A 17,445-nucleotide genomic window follows, 5' to 3' on the forward strand; every position below is an offset into this window, starting at 1 on the left:
CTTGTGTTCTTGGTAATTGGGTATCTTCCTTTTAAAAATTTTTAAAAATAATTTTTCTTTGATTAAATCTTGTGCCAAATTTTAAGTTTGGTGTTCTCTTGTTAATTTTCCTTTAGTTTTCGAAAATTTTATTGTGGTTTTCTAAAAATTTTAAGTTTGGTGTTCTATCTTCATGTTCTTGTTGTTCTTGTGAGTCTTCAAAGTGTTCTTGAGTCTTCTTTGTGTTTTTATCTTAAAATTTTTAAGTTTGGTGTTCCTTGGTGTTTTCCCTCCAAAATTTTTGAGAACAAGGAGCATTAGATCTAAAAATTTTAAGTCTTGTGTCTTTTGTGTGTTTTTCTCTTTCATCATAAAATTCAAAAATAAAAAAATATCTTTTCTAACTATTTTTAAGCAAATATTTCAAAATTTTTCATAAAAATTTAGATTTCAATTTCAAAATTTTATCTTATCATATCTTAGTTGTTAAGATTTTTAAAATCATATCTTTTTCAAAAATATCCTAACAACTTTCTCTCTCCTCACTTTTTCGAAAATTCTCATAAAATATTTTCAATTCTTTTTTTTATTTTTATTGTAGTTTTTATTCTATTTTATTTTATTATTTCAAAAAAAATTTTATAATAAAATAAATCCACATTATCTCCCTTTCTCCATCATGGACCTAAGTGGACATGAACAGTCCAGAAGGACTCTGGGGTCATATGCTAACCCCACTACTACTTCATATGGGAGTAGTATCCGTATACCCTCCATCGGAGTCAGTAGTTTTGAGTTGAATCTTCAGCTCATTATCATGATGCAACAAAGTTGCCAGTATTCCGATCTTCCACAAGAAGAACCTACAGTTTCTGGCACAGTTTTTACAAATTGCTGACACAGTACATGATAAGGAAGTAGATCAGGATGTCTACAGATTATTACTATTTTCATTTGCTGTAAAAGACCAAGCTAAGAAGTGGTTAAATAACCAACCTATGGCTAGCATAAGGACATAGAAACAGCTGTCAGAAAAATTCCTGAATCAATACTTCCCTCCAAAACGGATGACACAGCAAAGGCTGAACATCCAAGGCTTTAAACAAGGAGATAATGAATCTCTTTATGATTCCTGGGAGAGATATAGAGAGATGCTAAGAAAATGCCCCTCTGAAATGTTTTCAAAGTGGATGCAGTTAGACATCTTCTATTATGGCCTTACAGAGAAAGCTCAGATGTCTTTGGACCACTCAGCTGGTGGATCCATACAGATGAGAAAGACAAATGAAGAAGCTCAAGAGCTCATTGATACAGTTGCCAGAAATTAGAATCTGTACCTAAGTAGTGAACGTTCCATGAAAGAAGAGGCCAAAACAGTAACTGCTGAACTCAGTCCTGCAGAACAAGCTACCGAATTCAATCAGTAATTAGATTTTCTAACAAAACAGCTAGCCAAATTCAAGGAGATACTACAAGACACAAGAATGGCTAATATGAATATGGAAGTGTAGTTAAAGCAAACAGAATAGCAGTTATCAAAACAAATAACAGAAGAGTGCCAAGCAGTTCAATTAAGAAGTGGGAAAATATTAAATACCTCACTTCAAGGCAGCAGGAAGCCAAGAAATGAACAAACTGCTACCCAAAATCCCTCTGAGGACAGTAAGAGCCCAGAGAGAAATAATTATGGCGCTCAAACGCCAGAAGAGGGTGGAGAGCTGGCGTTAAATGCCCAACCCATGCTCAGTTCTGGCGTTCAAACGCCAGAAACAAGTAAGAAGTTGGCGTTGAACGCCCAAAGGAAGCTCAGTTCTGGCGTTCAGACGCCAAAAACAAGTAAGGAGTTGGCACACCACTCCAGCTTCCAACCTTGGCATTCCAACGCCAGTGAGGGATCAGACACATACAAGTGCTGATAGCAACCCCTCTAAAAAGGCTTCTCCAACCATATCTGTAGGAAATAAACCTGCAGCAACTAAGGTTGAAGAATACAAAGCCAAAATGCCTTATCCTCAGAAACTCTGCCAAGCGGAACAGGATAAGCAATTTTCCCGCTTTGCAGACTATCTCAGGACTCTTAAAATAAAGATTCCGTTTGCAGAGGCACTTGAGCAAATACCCTCTTATGCTAAGTTCATGAACGAGATCTTAAGTCATAAGAAGGATTGGAGAGAAACTGAAAAAGTTTACCTCACTGAAGAATGCAGTGCAGTCATTCTGAAAAACTTACCAGAGAAGCTTAAAGATCCCAAAAGCTTCATGATACCATGCACATTAGAGGGTACTTGTACCAAGAAAGCTCTATGTGATCTTGGAGCAAGTATCAACCTAATACATGCATCCACTATCAAAAAGCTTGGTATGACTGAAGAAGTCAAACCAACCCGGATATGTCTCCAATTTGTTGATGGCTCCATTAAATACCCATCAGGCGTGATTGAAGACATGATTGTCAAAGTTGGGCCATTTGCCTTTCCCACTGACTTTGTGGTGCTGGAAATGGAGGAGCACAATAGTGCAACTCTCATTCTAGGAAGACCTTTCCTAGCAACTGGACGAACCCTCATTGACGTCCAAAAAGGGGAATTAACTCTGAGAGTCAATGAGGACGAGTTTAAGTTGAATGTTGTCAAAGCTATGCAGCATCCAGACACCTCAAATGACTGCATGAGCATTGATATTATTGACTCTCTAGTGGAAGAAGTCAATATGACTGAGAGTCTCGAATCAGAGCTAGAGGATATCTTTAAAGATGTTCAGCTTGATCTGGAGGAACCAGAGAGAATAATAGAACCTCTGAAAATCCCTCAGGAAGAGGAGAAACCTCCTAAACCTGAGCTCAAATCATTACCACCATCTCTGAAATATGCATTTCTGGGAGAATGTGACACTTTTCCTGTAATCATAAGCTCTACCTTAGAGACACAGGAAGAGGAAGCACTAATTCAAGTGCTGAGGACACACAAGACAGCTCTTGGGTGGTCCATCAGTGATCTTAAGGGCATTAGCCCAGCTAGATGCATGCACAAGATCCTATTGGAAGATGACGCTAAGCTACTGGTTCAACCTTAGAGGCGGCTGAATCCAGCCATGAAGGAGGTGGTGCAGAAGGAGGTCACTAAATTACTAGAGGCTGTGATTATTTATCCTATTTCTGATAGCCCCTGGGTGAGCCCTGTCCAAGTCGTCCCTGGTGGACGAAATTGTGATCACTGTTCTTTAAGTTGTATGAAATTATTATTGTGGCATCAGTTGAATTCACAACTCCGTTCAACTAACCAGCAAGTGTACTGGGTCGTCCAAGTAATAAACCTTACGTGAGTAAGGGTCGATCCCACAGAGATTGTTGGTATGAAGCAAGCTATGGTTACCTTGTAAATCTCAGTTAGGCAGATTAAATTGGTTTATGGGTTTTGAAAATAGAAATAAGAAAATAAATAATAAAAGGGATAGAATACTTATGCAGATTCATTGGTGAGAATTTCAGATAAGTGTATGGAGATACTGTATGGCTCAAGGACGCCTGCTTTCCTACTGCTTCAACTCAATCCTTCTTACTCCTTTCCATGGCAAGCTGTGTATAGGGGTTCACCATCAGCGGTGGCTACTTTCAATCCTCTCGGGAAAATGATCCTATGCGGCTATCACTCGCATGGCTAATCGTCTGGAGGCATCACCCATGGTTGATGGCTACATCCCATCCTCGCAGTGAAAACTACGCTCACGCACTCTGTCACAGCACGGCTAATCACTGGTTGGTTCCTGCGCCTACTGGAATAGAATCCCTTGATTCTTTTGCGTCTGTCACTAACGCCCAGCACTTGCAAGTTTGAAGCACGTCACAGTCATTCATTACCGGAATCCTACTCGGAATACCATAGACAAGGTGAGACTTTCCGGATTCCCAGGATCCTACTCGGAATACCACAGACAAGGTGAGACTTTCCGGATCCTCATAAATGCCGCCATCTATCTAGCTTATACCACGAAGATTCTGTTGGGGAATCTAAGAGATACACATTCAAGCTCGGTTGCATGTAGAACGGAAGTGGTTGTCAATCACGTGTGTTCCTAAGTGAGAATGATAATGATCGTCACTTTCATCATTACACTCGTCATGTTCTTGGGTACGAATGAATATCTTGGAATAAGAATAAGAGAGATTTGAATAAAACAAAATAGAATTGCATTAATACTTGAGGTACAGCAGAGCTCCACACCCTTAATCTATGGTGTGCAGAAACTCCACCGTTGAAAATACATAAGTAAAAGATTCAGGCATGGCCGAATGGCCAGCCCTCTCCATGATCAAGTGACCGAATAGTCAAGAGATTATACTGTCAAAAGATGTCTAATACAATAGTTAAATGTTCTATTTATAATAAACTAGCTCCTAGGGTTTACATGAGTAAGTAATTGATGCATAAATCCACTTCCGGGGCCCACTTGGTGTATGTTTGGGCTGAGCTTGATCAATCCACGAGCTGAGGCTTCTCTTGGAGTTGAACTCCGATTTATGACGTGTTTTGGGCGTTCAACTCCGGATCATGACGTTTTTCTGGCGTTTAACTCCAGACAGCAGCATGTACTTGGCGTTCAACGCCAAGTTACGTCGTCAATCTCCAAATAAAGTATGGACTATTATATATTGCTGGAAAGCCCTGGATGTCTACTTTCCAACGCCGTTGAGATCGCGCCAATTGGAGTTCTGTAGCTCCAGAAAATCCATTTCGAGTGCAGGGAGGTCAGATTCCAACAGCATCAGCAGTCCTTTTGTCAGCCTTTTTCAGAGTTTTGCTCAAGTCCCTCAATTTCAGCCAGAATTTACCTGAAATCACAGAAAAACACACAAACTCATAGTAAAGTCCAAAAATGTGAATTTAACACAAAAACTAATGAAAACATCCCTAAAAGTAGCTCAAACTTACTAAAAACTATCTAAAAACAATGCCAAAAAGCGTATAAATTATCCGCTCATCAGTCCCTAAGAAGGGTGGCATGACAGTGGTTCATAATGAAAAAAATGAACTGGTTCCTACAAGAACAGTTACAAGGTGGCGTATGTGTATTGATTACCGAAGGCTCAATACAGCTACCAGAAAGGATCATTTTCCTTTACCATTCAGAGACTAGATGCTAGAAAGACTAGTAGGTCATGATTACTACTGCTTTCTGGATGGATATTCAGGTTATAATCAAATTGCAGTAGATCCCCAGGATCAAGAGAAAACAACATTCACATGTCCATCTGGAGTATTTGCATATAGAAGGATGCCATTTGGTCTGTGCAATGCACCTGCAACCTTTCAAAGGTGCATGCTCTCTATTTTCTCTGATATGGTGGAAAAATTTCTGGAAGTCTTCATGGATGACTTTTCAGTATTTGGAGACTCATTCAGCTCCTGTCTTGACCATCTAGCACTTGTTCTAAAGAGGTGCCAAGAGACTAACCTGATTTTAAATTGGGAGAAATGTCACTTTATGGTGACTGAAGGAATTGTCCTTGGGCACAAAATTTCGAACAAGGGAATAGAGGTGGATCAAGCTAAGGTAGAGGTAATTGAAAAATTACCACCACCTGCCAATGTTAAGGCAATCAGAAGCTTTCTGGGGCATGCAGGATTCTATAGGAGATTTATAAAAGATTTTTTAAAAATTGCAAAACCTCTGAGTAATCTGCTAGCTGCAGACACACCATTTATCTTTGATAAGGAGTGTCTGCAGGTGCTTGAGACTCTGAAAGCTATGCTGGTCACAACACCAGTCATCTTTGCACCAGACTGGACATTACCATTTAAACTAATGTGTGATGCCCGTGACCATGCCATTGGTGTAGTGTTGGGGCAAAGGCATGACAAGCTTCTGCATGACATTCATTATGCCAGTCATGCTTTAAATGATGCACAGAAGAACTATGCAACCACAGAAAAAGAGTTACTTGCAGTGGTTTACGCAATTGACAAGTTCAGATCTTATTTAGTAGGATCAAAAGTGATTATGTACACTGACCATGCTGCTCTTAAATATCTACTCACAAAGTAGGACTCAAAACCCAGAGTCACAAGATGGGTGTTGCTTCTGCAAGAGTTTGATATAGAAATAAGAGATAGAAAAGGGACAGAGAACCAAGTAGCAGATCACCTATCCCGAATAGAACCAGTAGAAGGGGCGTCCCTCCCTCTTACTGAGATCTCTGAAAACTTTCCGAATGAGCAACTCTTTGCCATCCAGGAAGTACCATGGTTTGCAGACATTGCAAACTACAAGGCTTTGAGATTCATACCCAAAGAGTATAGTAGGCAGCAATCATAGAAATTGATCTCGGATGCAGAGTACTATTTTTGGGATGAACCATATCTCTTCAAGAGATGTGCAGACGGAGTAATCTGTAGATGTGTACCTAAAGAAGACGCACAGAAGATCCTCTGGCATTTCCATGGATCATAGTATGGAGGACATTTTGGAAGTGAGCGAACAGCCACAAGAGTCCTCTAATGTGGCTTCTACTGGCTTACTCTCTATAAAGACTCCCGAGAGTTTGTACGTAATTATGACAATTGCCAAAGATCTGGCAATCTGCCTCACGGTTATGCCATGCCTCAACAAGGAATCTTAGAGATTGAGTTGTTTGATATATGGGGTATTGATTTCATGGGGCCTTTCCCACCATCATACTCAAACACTTATATTCTGGTGGTAGTGGATTATGTATCCAAATGGGTGGAGGCTATTGCAACACCCACAAATGATACTAAGACAGTGCTGAAATTCCTCCAGAAATACATCTTCAGTAGATTTGGTGTCCCTAAAGTACTAATCAGTGATGTGGGCGCTCATTTCTGCAATAAACAGCTTTACTCTGCTATGGTTCGATATGGAGTCAGCTACAGGGTGGCAACTCTATATCATCCACAGACAAATGGGCAAGCTGAATCTCTAATAGAGAACTTAAAAGAATCCCGGAACGGATTGTGATTAACCGTAGAAGGGATTGAGCAAGAAGCTTGGACGATGCTCTGTGGGCATACAGAACAGCATTCAAGACTCCTATAGGGACCTCTCCATACCAGCTCATGTATGGAAAAGTCTGTCACTTGCCAGTGGAACTGGAAGACAAGGCCTACTGTGCAACCAGATTCCTAAACCTTGATGCCAAGTTAGTTGGAGAGAAAAGATTGCTCCAGTTATATGAGATATAGGAATTCAGACTCAATGCTTTCGAAAATGTAAAAATTTATAAAGAGAAAACAAAAAGATGGCATGATAAGAAGCTGTCATTCAAAGTCTTTGAGCCAAGACAGAAGGTTCTGCTGTTTAATTCTAGGCTCAGATTATTCCTCGGGAAATTGAAATCCCGGTGGAGAGGACCATATGGGATTACAGGTGTGTCACTATATGGATACGTAGAGCTTCAAGATAATGATTCTGACAAAAAGTTCATTGTTAATGGACAGAGACTCAAACATTATCTTGAAAGCAATTTTGAGCAAGAATGCTCAAAACTGATACTTGATTAAAGTTCAGTAATAGTCAAGCTAAAGACAATAAAAAAGCGCTTGCTGGGAGGCAACCCAGCCATTAACAAAGCTTATTTGTTAATTACATGATAATTTTACAAGTTCATATTAATTATCTTCAAGGTAAAATAGCAATTGCATGAGTTCACAGAGTTACAGAAAGGATTCAGAGGATGAAATAGCAAAAAGAAGCTCACTGGTGCGAAAAAGCCAGCAAGAGCTGTTTTGGGCGTTAAACGCCCAAAAGAAGCATCTACTGGGCGTTTAACGCCAGTAGAGATAGCCATCTGAGCGTTAAACGCCAGAAAGAAGCAGCTTCTGGGCGTTTAACGCCAAATTTACAGCGTCCTGGGCGTTCACAAAAATGCCCAGTGATAAGGGAGTTTCTGGCGTTTAACGCCAGCTAGAAGCAACAGCCGGGTGTTAAACGCCCAGACGAAGCACCAACTGGGCGTTAAACGCCCAAAACATGCAGCAGTTGGGCGTTTAACGCCAGGATTGTGGAGGGGAGGAAGTTTTTGTTCCCAACTTGATTTTTTTTTTCAAATTTCCATGTTTCCATCCATAATTTCTTGCATAAACACATTACAAATCCTAATTTTTCAAATCCTTTTTCAAAGATATCAAATGTATCTTAATTCTATACATAAATCTTTTTCAAATCCTCTTCAACTTCTTTTCAAATCTTTTTCAAAACTCAATTATCTTTTTGAATTCTTTTCAAATCTTTTTAAATTCTTCTCAAATCTTTTTTAAACTCATCATATCTTCTTTTCAAAATTTAGATTTATCTTTTTCAAATATCTTTCATATCTTTTCAATTTTAAATTACATCTTTTTCATATCATACTTATCTTTTACAAATCATATCTTCTACCCTACCTTTTTCAAAAAAATTTCGAAAACCCACCCCCCTTCCCTTTAAATCCACATTCGGCTCCCTCCTCTCCTCCACAATTCAAACTTGGCTCTCCCTCTATCCCTCTCCTTTCCTTTCTTTTGCTTGAGGACAAGCAAACCTCTAAGTTTGGTGTGTTTATCCGTGATCACTAAACCAATACCCACTAAAATCATGGCTCCTAAGGGAAAATAAACCACTCCAAGAGGCAAGAAAGAGAATATTCCAAAACCACTTTGGAATCAAGGAAAGTTCTTAACCAAAGAACATTCAGACCATTACTACAAAATAATGGGTCTAAGGTCAGTGATCCCGGAAGTTAAATTCGATATGAAAGAAGACGAATATCCAAAGATCCAAGAGCAAATTCGAAATAGGAGCTGGGAAATTCTAGCTAATCCTGAAATAAAGGTAGGAAGAAACATGGTTCATGAATTCTATTCTAATCTGTGGCAAACAGATAGGCAGAGAATAGTTGGAACTGCCTTCTATGACTATCGAACTCTGGTCAGAGGGAAGATTGTTCACCTCCACCCCTGACAAAATAAGAGAGATCTTCAAGCTGCCTCAGCTGCAAGATGACCCAGACTCTTTTAATTGGAGAATGATGAGAACAAATAAGGGCTTGGACAAAATTTTAGAGGACATATGCCTCCCTGGAACCAAGTGGACAACCAGCACAAAGGGTGTCCCAAACCAACTCAAAAGATAAGATCTCAAACCAGTCGCCAGAGGCTAGCTGGACTTCATTGGACGTTCTATACTGCCCACTAGCAACCCTCTGAAGTCGCCATCAAAAGACCAGTAATGATCCATTGCATTATGTTGGGAAAAGAAGTGGAAGTTCATCAGCTGATTTCTTGTGAACTTTACACAATTGCAAACAAGAACTCCAAAAATGCCAAATTGGCTTATCCAAGCTTAATCTCTATGCTATGTAAATATGCTGGGGTAAAGATGGGAGTAAATGAGTATACCTCAGTTGAGCAACCAATCACCAAAAAGTCAATGGAAGGACAACAAGCACAGAACGACCCCATCAAGAGGAAAGCACAGGAGTTCCTTCCAGAAATCCCTCAAATTGAATACTGGGAGCGTCTTGAAGCATCTGTTACCAAGTTGCAAGAAGTTATGGACCAACTAAAGGAAGAACAGAAAAATCAAAATAGCATGCTTTGCAAATTGCTTGGGGAACAAGAAGAGCAAGGGTGTGAACTGAAGGAACTGAAGCGTCAGAAGCTATCTCTTGAAGGGCCAAGCACCCCATAGATTAAAGGAGCATCCACCTCCCAAAATAAGGTTGTTGAGTCCTAATCTTAGCCTTAACTCTGTGATAATTGTTCTTTTTAGGAATTTACCTTAGAAGTTATATATAAGTAGTAGTAATTAGTATCCCTATGTTGATTTTATCTCCAATTAAGCTATAATTTATTTTTCTCATCATCATCAAACATGAATAAAATAGCAGATTTTTAGAATAAGGAGGCAATATTTTTTCGAGTTTTTAATAAGGAAAATTCTAATTATTTATATGTGGTGGCAATATTTTTTGTCTTCTGAATGAATGCTTGAACAGTGCATATTTTTTATATTGAATTTTATGAATGTTAAAATTGTTGGCTCTTGAAAGAATGATGAGCAAGAGAAATGTTATTGATGATCTGAAAAATCATGAAATTGATTCTTGAAGCAAGAAAAAGCAAAAAAAAAAAAGAAGGAGCAGCAGAAAAAGCCAATAGCCCTTTAAACCAAAAGGCAAGGGCAAAAAGGATCCAAGGCTTTGAGCATCAATGGAAAGGAGGGCCTAAAGGAATAAAATCCTGGCCTAAGCGACTAAATCAAGTTGTCTCTAACCATGTGCTTGTGTCATGAAGGTCCAGGTGAAGAGCTTGAGACTGGGTGGTTAAAGTCATGATCCAAAGCAAAAGAGTGTGCTTAAGAACTCTGGACACCTCTAATTGGGGACTTTATCAAAGCTAAGTCACAATCTGAAAAGGTTCACCCAGTTATGTGTTTATGGCATTTATGTATCCGGTGGTAATACTGAAAAACAAAGTGCTTAGGGCCACGGCCAAGACTCATAAAGTAGCTGTGTTCAAGAATCAACAAACTAAACTAGGAGAATCAATAATACTATCTAAATTCTGAGTTCCTATGGATGCCAATTATTCTGAATTTCAAAGGATAAAGTGAGATGCCAAAACTGTTCGTAAGCAAAAAGCTACTAGCCCCGCTCATCTAATTAGAATCTGAGCTTCACTTGAAACTCTGAGATATTATTGCTTCTTGATTTCTTTTTATCCTATTTTATTTATCTATTTTCTTGGGGACAAGCAACAGTTTAAGTTTGGTATTGTGATGAGCGGATATTTTATACGCTTTTTGGGGGTAATTTCATGTAGTTTTTAGTATGTTTTAGTTAGTTTTAGTATATTTTTATTAGTTTTTAGGCAAAATTCATATTTCTGGACTTTAATATGAGTTTGTATGTTTTTCTGTGATTTCAGGTATTTTCTGGCTGCAAATGAGGGAGCTGAGCAAAAATCTGATTCAAGCTGAAAAAGGACTGCTGATGTTGTTGGATTCTGACCTCTCTGCACTCAAAATAAATTTTTTGGAGCTACAGAAGTCCAATTGGCGCCCTCTCAATTGGGATGGAAAGTAGACATCCAGAGCTTTCCAGAAATATATAATAGTCCATACTTTGCTCAAAGATAAATGACGTAAACTGGCGTTTAACGCTAGTTCCATATTCCATTCTGGCGTTAAACGCCAGAAACAGGTTACCAGTTGGAGTTAAACGCCCAAAACAGGTTACAACCTGTTGTTTAACTCCAAAAACAGCCCAGGCACATGAAAAGCACAAGTCTCAGCCCAGCACACACCAAGTAGGTCCCAGAAGTGGATTTCTGCACTATCTATCTTAGTTTACTCATTTTCTGTAAACCTAGGTTACTAGTTTAGTATTTAAACAACTTTTAGAGATTTATTTTGGATCTCATGACATTTTAGATCTGAAATTTGTACTCTTTGACGGCATGAGTCTCTAAACTCCATTGTTGGGGGTGAGGAGTTCTGCTGTGTCTCGTTGAATTAATGCAATTATTTCTGTTTTCTATTCAAACATGCTTGTTTCTATCTAAGATATTCATTCGCACTTCAATATGAAGAAGGTGATGAACCGTGACACTCATCACCATTCTCAACTTATGAACGCGTGCCTGACAACCACTTTCATTCTACCTTCGATTGAATGAGTATCTTTTGGATTCCTTAATCAGAATCTTTGTGGTATAAGCTAGAATCCATTGGCAGCATTCTTGAGAATCCAGAAAGTCTAAACCTTATCTGTTGTATTCCGAGTAGGATTCAGGGATTGATTGACTGTGACGAGCTTCAAACTCACAAAGGTTGGGCGTAGTGACAGACGCAAAAGGATCAATGGATCCTATTCCAACATGAGTGAGAACCGACAGATGATTAGCCATGCGTTGACAATGCACCTGGACCATTTTCACTAAGAGGATGGATGGTAGCCATTGACAACGGTGATTCACCAACACACAGATTGCCATAGAAGGAACCTTGCGTGCGTGAAGAAGATGACAATAGGAAAGCAGAGATTCAGAAGATAAAGCATCTCCAAAACCCCAACATATTCTCCATTACTGCGTAACAAATACTCATTTCATGCTCTTTCACTTTTTACAATTGAAACTAAAGAACCCTATTGGTATCCTGACTAAGAATAATAAGATAACCATAGCTTGCTTCAAGCCGGCAATCTCCGTGGGATTGACCCTTACTCACGTAAGGTATTACTTGGACGACCCAGTGCACTTGCTAGTTAGTTGTGCGAAATTACATAGTGTGAATGTAATTTTCGTGCACCAGTTAACTACACGCTAACGTATTTTTTGAACCAATGTGAAAAATTGTTCAATGAGGTATCAGGATTTGTCTCTTAGAATAACCTATATGATTCATAATTGGATAAAGAAGTTTCAATTAGATTATTAAGTTAGGTAAAAGCTAGTGATGTGATTCATCATAGTAGTTACCTCCTCATTATAGAGCTTTTGGTAAAAGCTAGTGATGTGATTCTTAAGTTATTGTTCTTCCTCTATCCAATTTTCTCCTTAATCTCTAAAGGTGAACGCGGATCGAATTGAATATGGCCAAAATTTCGATCCGTTTTATACTAAAATCATCGGATTGAATCTAATATTCGCAACTTGTGATTTTGGATCCGATCCGATCGGCACATTTGCGGATCGGAATGGATATGGATATATCAGCAAAGCGTAAAAATACTTTTAAAAGCTTATTTTTATTAAAAATATCAGTAAATTTTTTTTTACTCTTTTAAACATATTTTCTCTTAAAATAATATTAAACATACTTTTTTTTTTAAATAAATAGAAATAAAATAATACAACATATATGATGGTTATTAGTTGAAATAAAACATAAAAAGAATATTTTACTTATTTATTTATTTTTGCAGATACCCGGATATATGGATACCTATATAAAATTTGCAATCCGATCCTTAGTTTGATGATCGTATCCGACCCGATTCGATAACCTTGCGGACCGGATCCATATCCATAATGTTTATATCGAATTCGGATAACCATCACGGTATGCAGATTGGATCCGATCCATGAACACTCCTATTGACCTCTAAGCTTTAGAATTCTATTCTTTCTATGGTCTTAGTGTGATAGAACTTTGTATTTTGTTACAAACCGCCTAGTCCAGCACACTAGCCGACGAATCGGGGCACCACCCCTGACTCAGGCCCAAGGCACCCCATGAAGGAGAGCCTGGCGGGTTGGGTCCTAGAACGCTCGACACAGGGCCTACCCGACCTGCCATCAGTATGGCCCAAGACACCGGTCGGGTCGGCACCTTCAGATCATGACCCGAAGCCCGGGGGCCGGAACAACCTGCCCTTCCCACGTGGATTACAACAGCTCATAGAAGCTTTTTGGGAAATGGACTAGGTCATTCTTAGGGCCCATCCCACGCAGTATAAAAGGGGAGAGGTCAGCTCTCCCCCCGATGTACGTAACATTCTTGCCTAATTCGGCTATCACATCGTACGGACACTTACTTGATCGTTGGAGTGTCCTTGCAGGTGGCCACCCCCTTGCTTCACACCACCTCCAGCGTCATCAGCACGTATCCGCCCTCACTCCATATCAACCAGGGTCTCGCCCGTTTCCCTGATCACAACCACCCGACCCATTGAGAACCCGAGGTCCTCAGGTAACGAACATTGGCACCGTCTGTGGGGACCCTGTAGACACAGAGCGACTTCCCACGTCGGAGGAGCTTCGCGAAGGAAGAGGGGCTCGCTGGGCAAGTTCATCGGCTCATACCGCCGAACGCCCCCGCTCCTCCGTTCAGCCTAAACAGCAGATTTACACCAAACCCCCCTCCCCCAAAAGGCGTCCCTTCGAAGGGACATGAGTCGATAGCACAAAGATTATGTAGGAACTCAAACACAGAGTGCAAAACCTAGAGCGAGAGCTGGCAGCAAGGAGCCGATCCCATGGAGACGTCACCAATCCCGCGGCGACGCCAGCCGATCTCGAACCCGCACCCGATCTCCCTCCCAAAGACTAGAGAGTCAAGAAAGAAGTCCAACAAAGCACGACGAGGCACACACACAGGTGACTTCCCGACCTTACCAAGGCAGGTCCAAGGGCCGCGGGGAATCTCAAAGAGGGAAGGCCAAGAAACAGCAGGAACCCATAATCATGGGAGCCACCTCCTTCCATCTCTCAATCCTCAAGGTCCGGCTTCCGAAGAATTTCGACAAGCCAACGAACATGAGGTACGATGGGACAAAAGATCCCCAGGAGCACCTAACAGCTTTTGAAGCAAGAATGAACTTAGAAGGAGTAGGCGACGCGGTCAAATGCCGAGCATTCCCAGTGACGCTGGCCGGCCCGGCGATCCAATGGTTTAACGCCCTCCCACAAGGGTCCATTACGACCTTCGCGGACATCTCCCAAAGCTTTCTGGCTTGATTCACAACACGCATAGCAAAGGCAAAACACCCAATCAACTTGCTGGGGTCACCCAGAAACCAGGGAACCGACCATGAAGTTTTTGGATAGCTTTAATGACGAATGCTTAGAAATTGATGGCCTCACGGACTCGGTCGCTAGTCTCTGCCTAACAAACGGCCTACTAAATGAGGACTTTAGGAAGCACCTCCCAACTAAGCCTGTATGGACTATGCAAGAAATTCAAAGCGTGGCCAAAGAATACATAAACGATGAGGAAGTCAGTCAAATAGCACAAACAGCCCCCACGGGTGGGAAGGTTCACAAACTACACGCTACTCACGGTGCCCATAGTGGAAGTTTACCAGCAAATTGCTGACAAGGGAATTCTGTCCAGGCCCAGGCCATTGAAAGAGAGAACGGTTGGTAACAAAAGCCTATATTGTGATTATCACAAAGGTTTTGGCCACAAAACACAAGACTTTTTTTTACCTCAAAGACGCCTTGGAGCAGGCCATCCGAGAGGGGAAATTGAGCGAATTCTCCCGACTTATTCGAGAACCGAGAAGACAAGAACGGGAGCACTCAGAAGAATATCGAAGCCGGATTGTCAAGGCGAGACAAGAACCCACGGGGGCCACTGACAACCCCCCAACTTTTTTGGTCAACGTCGTAGTCAGACGTGATACCCCCCCCCCAAAATCTAAGTCAGCAGTAAAGAAAGATACCCAGATCCTCTCCATCTCAACGGGAGGTCCTACCACCCCAAACAGAGGACCCCCTATGATATCCTTTGGCCCAGAAGACCAATGGTTCCACGACCTCCATGAGAACCCTCCGATGGTGATCACGGGAATGATTGGGACCAGGCTGGTCAGACGAATCCTCGTCGACATTGGAGATGATTCCAATATTCTATTCAGAAACGTGTTTGACGCCATGGGACTTAGGGAATCCAACCTCAAGACTCACCAACACGGTGTCATGGGGATAGGTGATAATTACATCAAACCTGACAGAACGATCTCACTCCCAATCTGCTTATGAGCTGGTGACGCTAGGAGGTTGGTAATGGCGGACTTCGTAGTCCTCAGAGATTCCACGGCCTACAACATCATTTTAGGAAGAAAAACGATCAACAAATTCTCAACTGTGATATGCACCAAATTTTTAACAATGAGGTTTGTGACAGACAAAGGAATGGTCGGCTCCATTAGGGGAGACTTAGAAGCGGCGATTGCAAGCGACAACGCCAATCTCTCCCTAAGAAAGGAGTCCAAGAAGGTGGCCAGCGTGTTCTTGGCCAACCTAGATGTAAGAATGGAAGACAAGCCGAGGCCAGAACCAGAAGGGGACATGAAAAAGTTTCAGATAGGAAAGTCGGCAGAGCAGTTTAACTTCGTAAACAAGAATTTACCCCATGAACTCAAAGGACCACTTATGGAGATTATAAGAGCAAATGGCGACCTCTTCGCATGGATGCCGTCGGACATGCCGGGCTTGGATCCCGAGGTCATGTCTCACCGGCTAGCTGTCAAGCCAGAAGCAAAGCCAGTAGCGCCGTGGCGAAGAAAGATGTCCCAAGAAAGGGCCAATGAGGTCGTTGATAAACCACTATTTTATGGTTTATATTGTAGTTAATTGAGTGATTTTATCAAGCTTTTCACCCACTTATTCATAGGATTTGCATGATTTTACAATTCCTTCCTAGTTTAGTTCTATGATTGAAAACATGCTTCTTTGGTCTTAATTTAGCTAATCTTAATCCTCTCTTATTACCATTCGATGCCTTGATCTGTGTGTTAAGCGTTTCAGGCTTCATAGGGCAGGAATGGCTTAGAGAATAAAGAGGAAGCGTGCAAAAATGGAAGGAACACAAGGAATTGAGGACATGACCAGCGAGAAGTCACGCGGTCGCATGGCTCACGCGACTGCACAAAATGGAAGAAATCAGAGTGACGCGTTCGCGTGCCTGACGCGACCGCGCGGATTGGATGCTGCACGAACGACACGAAAGCGTGGACGACGTGCTTGCGTGGTACGAGAAATGCTAAGTGACGCGAACGCGTGGACGACGTGGACCCATGACGTGCGCGATCTGCAGAATTGCAAAAGTCGCTGGCAGAGATTCTGGGCCACATTTCAACCCAGTTTTTGGCCTAGAAACACAGATTAAAGTCAGGGAACTTGCAGAGACTCACCAGGCTTTCATAATTCATAATTTTAGTTTTAGATGTAGTTTTTAGAGAGAGAGGTTCTCTCCTCTCTCTTAAGATTAGGATTAGGATTAGAATTTATTTTAGGATTAGGATTTCTTTTCACTTCAGGATTATTTCATCTTCATATTAGGTTCAATGTTCCTTTTATTTATTTCCTCAATTTAGTTTATGGATTTCTATGTTCAACTCAACTTCTTTATTTGGCTACAACTGCCCATGTTACATTTAATATCTTTATTAATTCATGATTTTGAGGTATTTCAGATCTAAGATTCTTATTTAGCTTTTTATATTATTGGTTTTAATTGATTAACTGGAAGCTCTTGAGTTATCAACTATTCATGATTGATTGTTATGTTGGCTAATTAACTGGAATTCCACTAACTCTAGCCTTCCCTTAGGAGTTGGCTAGGACTTGGAAAATCTAACCAATTGGTTCACTGGACTTTCCCTTGCTTACGCAAAGGTTAACTAAGTGGGATTAACTTCCATTCTTATAGGAGTAACTAGGATAGGACTTCCGAAATTTTATATCTTGCCAAGAGCTTATTTTATAGTTATTTATTTATTTTAATTGTCATTTGAATTACTTGTCATACTTCTTCCTTATTTCCAGAACCCCCCAATTTTACCTTTTTCATAGCCAATAATAAGAACATACCTCCTTGCAATTCTTTGAGAAGATGACCCGAGGTTTAAATACTTCGGTTATCAATTTATTTAGGGGTTTGTTACTTGTGACAACCAAAACGTTTGTAAGAAAGGTTGATTGCTTGGTTTAGTAACTATACTTACAATGAGAGTTTACTATA

This window comes from Arachis hypogaea, chromosome 7 (genome assembly GCF_003086295.3).
Source record: "Arachis hypogaea cultivar Tifrunner chromosome 7, arahy.Tifrunner.gnm2.J5K5, whole genome shotgun sequence".
Classification (NCBI taxonomy): Eukaryota; Viridiplantae; Streptophyta; class Magnoliopsida; order Fabales; family Fabaceae; genus Arachis; species Arachis hypogaea.